Below are 9,226 nucleotides of genomic sequence, written 5' to 3'. Positions count from 1 at the left end.
TCAATGTATACCAATGAGGTAACACGGACAAAAACACTGTATTCAGCATTTGGGCCAATAGAAACAGAAAAGGACAAGGAAGGAAGTGTATACTGGGCTTAATGCACCCTGTTGGACCAGACAATTGGGGAGCACTTGGCAGGTATGAAAAAAATATCTGCCACATGCCTCCATTCTACAGATGTGTAGACCAAAAAGGTAAACAACAAAGGACAATATTTACAATTTATGATTTTACCTAGTGGCTTGCCTGAATGTGTCTAGACAATTGTGGGCAAATCCATGAAAACAGTGTTGAAAAGAAAGGTGAAGTCTTTATGTAGCACAAAAAGATACAGGCATTGGATTGGTGAACTGTATAATAGCCCATTTGCTCTGAAAATAAAGGTTGCATACAGCCTCCAGTAGTAGATTCTGATGCTTAATTTGCACTACAAAATGCTCCGTGAGAGGTAGATGACAAAGAAGAGCCACAAGGGCCTCACTAAAAATGTGAGCTTAGGGCAGCATAATCCCTAAATATACCCATTGGGTTATGGAAGAAAATAGCATCTTGCAGGACTTATTGTAGTTGGATCTCTATGAGAACATATCTTTCATTTAATTCATTCAATATTATTAGCACAGCTTAAAGGAGAACTATGGGTCAGTGTTTTTCACCATAGTTCTCCTTAGGGTAACGGGAGGACACAAACTAGCGTCCTCCCGTCACTCTAGGCTCAGTATACTGCGAGCTACAGCTTGCGGTATACTGAGACGCCGCAGCCGGAACGGATCTCGACTTAGACGACGGGATCCGCCCAGCTGCATGAGTGACAGCTGGCTCTGCCTATCTAGAGGCAGAGCCAGCTGTACCCGCCCCCTCCCCCGTCCGTTCCGCCAGTCAGCGCTGGCAGATCGGAGCGGGGAGAGGGGAATCCAGCCCCCCCCTGTCACGGCAGAGAGCCGTGACAGGATTGAGAGGTGAGCGAACCCGGTATGTGTTCGCTCACCTCCCGATCTACTGAGCCGACCTGTGACAGTCTCATTGTCACAGGTCGGCTAGAACTATGAGGTGAGTGAAAAGCACTCACCTCATAGTTCTCCTTTAAATCAACATAAAGATAATAAAAGCATTTTCCTTAATCTATCAGTGAGCACATCCAGCCTTTCACACCAGCTGTTTTTCTGTGTAAAGTGTAAACTCTAGTTTGTTTCCTTGTCATTCTTCATTCATGATTCTTAGAAAGCAACTCAAACAGTATCCCTTTCACACGGGAGCTGTTCATTATGATCAGCTCAGGGTCTGTGCATGGATCCCTTGCTGATCGGAACAGTACAAAATGGATGTCACACTCATTGTATTCCCCCAACTTGCAATGGAGGAAAAACCTGAGCTGTATGGACCCATCCTAGGTGTATGGGGTGTCAGATGTAAGCAGGCATGTGCACATTTATATCCAATTACCTCTGATTCGTTGCAATCAGGTCCACCAAAACAAAACTGCTTCACTTTTTTTTTTTCGAGCCTGGAACGCACTGAACTGCATACATCAAACCGGGATGTGTTCTGGGCTGGGAGGGGGCATGGCAGTTCCATGCATGTCAATGGCACCGCAGACACGCCCCCCACAAACACAGTACGATTGCCCGCACCGGAACGCAAGGTACAGGAATTCCCTCCATTCGGTTGCAGTGCGACCGGAAAAACGCTGCATTCACAATTTTGCATTGCACCGGAATGGAGGGTGTTCCGGTTTGGGCAATCACACTACGGGCGGGGGGCATGCCCCCTCCCGCCCTAGAACATGGCCCGGCTTGATGTATGCGTTTCAGTGCGTTCTGGGCCAGAACGCATTGGATATGGTGTGAAAGGGCTCTGAACATACAAAAAAAAAGAACCTTGTATAATTTTCTTGTGTTACTTGTTTAAATGTATAAGTATGTAATCCATTGACATATCCACATTTCACAATAAAACCATATTTCTTTTTTATAAATAAACCAGACACATGCAACCTTGGCACGCCAGCTAAGGTGAAGCTACACATCCCATTACGCTTCTGGGAGTCATCCCTGTGGCTGTCAGAGTCTTGCAATGGCTCATAAGACTTGTAGTACCACAACAGATGCAGTGCCGAGGTTGTCTACCCCTGCTCTAACCCTTACTTATCTGCCCAAAACAAACAAAAATGTTATAATAAGTAAAATGTGACACTATAATACAACCTAAACATAGACTAAATACATTGTAAAGCAGATCTACACCAAAATATTATGGCATCACTAAACCGTTCTGGCACAAATGCACTGTTTTTATATATTCCCATTATATTAGAATATATTTAGTATATTTAAGGTTAAATCCACTATATTCTTTAAATATGATCTGCTCAATCACCTCTGTTGAAATGTTAAATTAATCTCTCAGCTACCATTACACATATGCTTTGTACAACATAAGCTTATTATTCCTTCTTGGCTGTATGCTACGTTTGAACCCTAATTGTAAAAATATAAACTCAACAAGAAAAAATTATTTCTCAACAGCATAGTGGTGTATTAATTGACACAGTACTTGTTGACACTTAACACAAGCAAGGTGTAATAACACGTTTTGATAGTACTGGCCAAAAACAGGCCGACCAATAAAGGGTTCTAATGCTTCCAGAAGCGTCTTCAAATCAAGAAATACACAAAAAGATACGCACACAGCATAATGCATAAAACAGTTGTTTCCTTCAATGGTGGAGTTTCTGTAACTCCCACATCCTGTTACATTCACTATAAGAACTGCAAATAAAACATATTATGTCAGCATGGCGTGATAACAGGTACTAACTAAGATATGAGTCCTTCCAACTCCTGAGCTTGGAATGTCACCATAAATATCATCTTCTGTTTGCCTTTTTTTTTTCAAATGAGATAACAGTTGGTGACATCGCCTGGTGGTATCTCTTGAAGTGGAGTGTGGATTACAAACATCCTTAATGAGGTGTGGATCAGCCTCCTGATGTCAACTAATACTGTTCTACTATTAGTTCTAATGTTACCCAAAAATATGAAGCTGGCCTTGTATGCGGGGTTCTATTCATTCTGAACAAAAGAAGACATGTCCGTTATTCAGTATTTATCAAGGCCCATTATTCTCTGTGAAGCAGATCTGTATGCCTGGATTACTACTGTTCATCTTTGCTTTTTAACCAAGCTAAAGCGAAAGCAGACAACCGTTTCCAGTCTGTTCAGTAACTTGCAACATGCATATACATACCTTCCAACTTTCTGAGATGAGAATGAGGGACACTTTCCAGCACAATGTATTTAGGAGATACCCACACCCCTGCCATCAATTTTAGAAATATTTGCAGATATATGAAAAAAGAAAAAATGAAATATCACATTGGCATAAGTATTCAGACCCTTTGCAACAACACTTAAACTTTAGCTCAGGTGCCTCCTATTACTCTTGATCATTGCTGAGATGTTTCTACACCTTGATTGGAGTCCACCTGTGATAAATTAAATTGATTGGACATGATTTAGAAAGGCGCACACCTCTCTATAAAGCTGGCCATACACCTTACAATTATCTGCAGATTTTCTGTGGTCAGATGAAATAGGTGCAACAGATTCACTGTTTACTTAACTGTGTGGATGGAGTAATCTCCACCTTGGCCAATCTGTTGCACTTTTTCCATCTGACCACAGAAAATCTGCAGATAATTGTAAGGTGTATGGGCACCTTTAAAGGCCTCACAGCTGACCATGCATACTGTATCAGAGCAAAAGCCATGATAGTCAAAGGAACTGCCTGCAGAGCTCAGATTATTCCAATGCACAGATCTAGGGAAGGCTACAAAAAAAGGTTTCTGCTGCCCTGAAGGTTCCCAAGAGCACAGTGGCCTCCATAATTCTCGAATGGAAGAAGTTTGGCACAACCGGGATTCTTCCAGGAGCTGGTCGCCCGGCCAAACTGAGCAATCGGGTGAGAAGGGCCTTAGTAAGAGAGGTGACCAAGATCCCGATGGTCACTCTGACTAAGCTCCAGAGATCCTGTGTGGAGATGGAACAAAGTTGCAGAAGGACAACCATCAATGCAGCGATCCACCAATTTGGTGGCAGCATCATGCTGTGGGGTGTTTTTCAGCAGCAGGGACTGGGAGACTGGTCAGGGCTGAGGGAAAGTTGAATTGAGCAAAGTACAGAGTTATCATTAATGAAAATCTGTTCCACAGTGTCCAGGATCTCAGAATGGACCAAAGGTTCACTTTGCAACATGACATTGATCCTAAGCACACAGCCAAGACAACATAGGTGTGGTTTAGGGAGTGGGACAACTCTGTGAATGTCCTAGAGTGGCCCAGCCAGAGCCTTGACTTGAACCCTATTGAACATCTCTGGAGAGACCTGAAAATGGCTGTCCACTGACAGTCCACATCCATCCTGTCTAAGCTTGAGAGGATTTGCAAAGAAGAATGGCATAAAATCCCCTAATCCAGGTGTGCAAAGCTTGTCGCGTTGTACCCAAAAAGAGGCTGTAATTGCTGCCAAAGGTGCTTCAACAAAGTACTGAGTAAGGGTCTGAATACTTAAGTACATGTGATATTTCAGTTTTTTCTTTTTAATAAATTCACAGAAATTTTAGAATTCTGTTTGTACTTTGTCATTATGGGGTACTGAGTGTAGATTAATAAGGGGGGAAAAAAAGAATTTAAACTGTAGTATCAGGCTGCAACATAACAGAAACTGAAAAAAATGAAGGGGGTCTCAATACTTTCTTTTTTTTTTTTTAAATGTTAAACAAAGAATATATATTTTTTTTAAATACATTTGAAGGCAGAAAATTAAAAAAAAATTAAGCACTGAAATATCGTGCTCTTGGACTTTTTTATGCATACAATGGCCTCAAATGAAAAATAATTTACCCCCACAGCTCAACAACTCAATCACTTATTGCATGAACAGCTTAGTCTAGTGGTATTTGTGGCTCAATTGTCTTACTGATTACAGAATAACAACTGAAAAAAAGGAAAATGACCTATCCAAGATAGGGCAAGTACTAAGTTGGAGGAAGTAGGCAGTGCACAGTGCGCAGTGCAAGATTCCTACTCCTCCAAGATCCAATCATTGAAACTGCTGTGGCCCTTATTATTGTGCCATTTATATCCTTAAAGGTCATCTATGGTCAAAAACTATAAATAAATATATATTTCTATGTTGAATTTCCATGAACTCTATCCCACTTCTAATAACCATATAAATCTGTAAGTTTGTAAAGTTACTTGATGAAGATGCCCATAGGATGTACTTCATCAATGCACTGACACCATTTTTCTCATCCCTGTGAACATGCTCTTCCTTGTGTTACCACTCTCACAGAACCTGCCTTCTGAACTACAACTCAACATGTAAACAATGAAACATTATTGTTGCTTACTGGAAGCAATGCATGATTGGATATATAGTCTTGAGAAATCCAGATTACATGATGTTAAGCAGCAGAGAAAGGGATACAAAGCACACTGGAAATCCAGGAAGTTGATGAAAGTGATGGGCAGACAGAAGGCAGCACTCACTACATAAAAGGGATTTTTTCAAGCAAGCTTTGATTGTATTACATAAACAACTGTAGTATGTATTCCTATTACAATGATGATGTTATAACAGAATAGTATATGCTTGGACGTTACAACCCCTTGCAATGATATTAAATTAGCGTGCTGTCTAAGGGCCAGTTCACACCAATTACGGTGCGTTCCAGAGTGGTAGCTGCTGGAACGCACCATAATCGCACATTACACTCCCTCCTTCATTCTTTGGCAGGAGGGGGGGGTGGCGGTGCATTGACGACAATGGCACCGCAGCCACGCAGTGCAATCGGACGGGTGGCAAAACATTGCCTGCGATCCGGCCTAGTGGAAACGCAAAAAAATGCAGCACCATAATTGGTGTGAACTGACCCTAATAACTGTAATTTTTACAGGTTTGAATGGCAATGGGCGTATATATGGGGCACTAATAACTCTTACAGATGTAATTTGGAAAAACTCAGTCAAGCCTGTGTATAAGTTGGGATTTTTACTGTTCTGTAATGTAAGGAGTAGACAGAAATGAAAATATAATTATATTACCTACACACATTTGACATCAACATAAAGATTCCAATATTTTTTGGATATAGTAATTATTGCATTATGATAATAACCAGAAGAAAAAGGTTTACTATTCTTGTCTAAATAAGCCCATAATCCTAAAATACGACACTAATTTAATTAAAAGTGATATAAGAAAAACTTTTTAAAGAAAATAGAACTTGACATGCTGACAAAGAAATATGTTATAATTGTTTAAACAGAAATCATCATTGAATACTGACATTTGCCAGACATCTAGAATACTTTATTAGTAGATGTCATATGCATGAAATACTGTATAAACTGATCAAATGTATGATATACTGGGAGTGCATAGAAGAAGCTCTCTTTTAACTCAAATGTCCTAAATTCTTTTACAATGAACAACTGGAAAATCTGCATTACTTGGTATTTTAAAACATACTCATGTCATTAAATGTAACAGTAGTTAAGCTGAAACCTAGGCGACCAGCTGTGTCTGTTATATATCCTGGAGTTCAGCTTTAAGTTTTAAATAGATTTGCAATGGCTAGCTGTAAACAGCAAGAAAAAAAACAGTAGAGACATATGCCCATCATCAAATGTATAAGATTTAAAACTGCCCAGCACACAGCTAAGCACAAAGAAAGAAGTTGCATGAGGACAGGAGCCCCATACAACATACACAATTTTAAGCAGTCAGCTCCAGCAAGGGATGCCAGTTATAACGTGTTCCTAATTTAAAAAAAACCTAAGGCCTCAAATGCAAAGTTTTGCAACTATATGTGGAAGTGCCATGCAATGGCAAAGCACCCTTGTTCTGCCTCCAGCATGAAGAAATAATTGGCTTACCTACCTGTGATATCAAAATCGGCCACAACATTCTTTGTAGTTTGTAGTTCTTTGTAGTTGTGGAACGCAAATGCCGTCCCGTCTATCTTATATTTTCTAAATGTCACTCTCTTGTCCTTGATGTGTTGCTTCACTGTTCTATTTATCCATACAGGCTTAGTTTTTGATCTTTTACTTTTGTTACCCAATGGTATACACTTGGTAATAGCCTTTTTTAATGTGTTCCTAAAACAATCCCACTTCTGATTAGTGCTCAGTTTGTGAAACAAGGTTTCCCATTTGATGTCACACACTTGCTGGCGTAGCTTATCAAAGTTAGCCTTTCTGAAGTTTAGGGTTCTTGTCCGACCAGCCCACTTCCCTTTCCTGTACCCAATATTGAAAGTAATCACATTGTGATCACTATTACCCAGTGTCTCCCAAATTGCAATATCCTCAACTATATCCGCATTATAAGTAATGATTTACTTGGCATTTTTCCTAGTTGGAACCTCAACCATCTGATCACTCAGTCTGGCTTGCAGAATAGGAGGGTTTAGCTGCAGGTTGAGCTGTATACAGGCCACAGGGCAATGTATATCGGGGCAGTACAACCCTACTAAAACACATTATTTTACCCAACAAAGATGTACTGCGGTCACTCTTCAAAATTCGCCCAATGGATAGATATGGCACACATGGTAATCTTTTCTCCAAAGAAAAGAAAATGATTGGCCTATGTTCACAAAAAGAATGTTCAACAAATTAAAATTTGTGTGTAGTAATGAGCAATTACAATGGTTGGAAGTGTTATTTTTTTGTTATCTTTTTATAAGCCCTACACATCTAATCCTAACTAGGTCATTGCAAGCTTTGCTTAAAAAAAAGCTAACTGCTTGTTAAAATCAGAAAATATATGGTGATGAAAGAGCACAAGTGACAAAGTTAGAACTGTAGACCTATATCTTTTAGTTTCTGAATAAACACTGTTCAACAAAAAATAAAAGGCAGGATAACTCTGTCAAATGGTTCTTTACTTCCTGTGTCACATGACTGGCGTATGAGTGTATACACTCATTTATTTGTGACCAGAGACACGGAAATAATTGCTGTCCTAATAAATAGGCATTACACTCTAGACTGGACTGTGGGCTGCAGTAGATAAAAAGGTCAATTTAATTAATACAGATCTGATCTGTAACAGCTGTACTTAAATCAGTTTTCTTGTTTTTCAGAAAGAATAGAACATTCATTTCCACATGGCTCTGTCTCTCTGTGTGTACAACTGACTCTATGCAGAGGTCTAAAAAGGCTGATGAAAGAGGGATACAGAAGGTAGCTATGATATAGGGGGAATGGAGGAAGGAACAGGAAGAATGACTTCATCATCACCACAAATGCTGGAAAGAGGTAATGATGCTAGTTTTAGTTTTGAGTAGGTCGTAACATTTACTAGGGGCGGTCATAATCTAGAACCAGTCAGCTTCTCCCTTTACTCTGCCAGTCATGAGGCCTAAAAACTATCCTTTTGAAGTTACTTTGTACAATTTAAATGCCAATTGTTGCTTGATTTTATTGTTCTTTGCAACTTAGAGGATAAGTTCAGCTTTGTAGTAAAAAAATACATTCTACATACCCACCCTACCAACCATCTTTGGTCTTTTTTGCTGAAAATGTATTTGCCATTTGATGCAGAAGTAACAGCACATTCTGAATGTTAGCCTTTTTTTTAATAGAAAGACAATGGTTTGAAGTCACCTCTTCAACGTTGCGCATGTGCCGTGCCGCCGTTGGCTGTAACTGATTGCCATCAACCTGTAAGTTGACAAGCGAGACATTATTCAATTACAGCCTGTGGGATGCACAAGTAAGGGCTTGTTCACATGGACATGCACATTTGTACAACATGCACACCCATGCAGAAACCTGCTTGCAGAGGTAACTGTCTGTGTCCAAGTGCGGGCACACAGACCTGCACAGATGTGCAGGTTTGGGTTGGCGTGTAGCCGTGTGCAGTCACGTTCTCCCAAAGGGATGTACAGATGGCTGCATGTAATTACATGTCCCTCTCTGGAGAAGGTCTCTGCATGGGCGTGCATACCGTACAGATGCCTGTGTGAATGAGCCCTAAATTTCCTGTAACAAGAATCCTTAAAAAATTGCAGTGTGAAAATGGTGAAAAGTGGAAATAAACTGCAAGAAAACCTGGAAGAAATGCTGCAAACTAAACAGCAACAACACTATATTGAGGAAAGTTCTTTCCACAGCATTCTTAAAGCCCAACTTAGGGTTTACAGGGCTCA

This window comes from Nanorana parkeri, unplaced genomic scaffold, assembly GCF_000935625.1.
Source record: "Nanorana parkeri isolate BGI_ZX_2015 unplaced genomic scaffold, ASM93562v1 scaffold118, whole genome shotgun sequence".
NCBI lineage: Eukaryota > Metazoa > Chordata > Amphibia > Anura > Dicroglossidae > Nanorana > Nanorana parkeri.
This window is presented reverse-complemented; position numbering follows the sequence as displayed.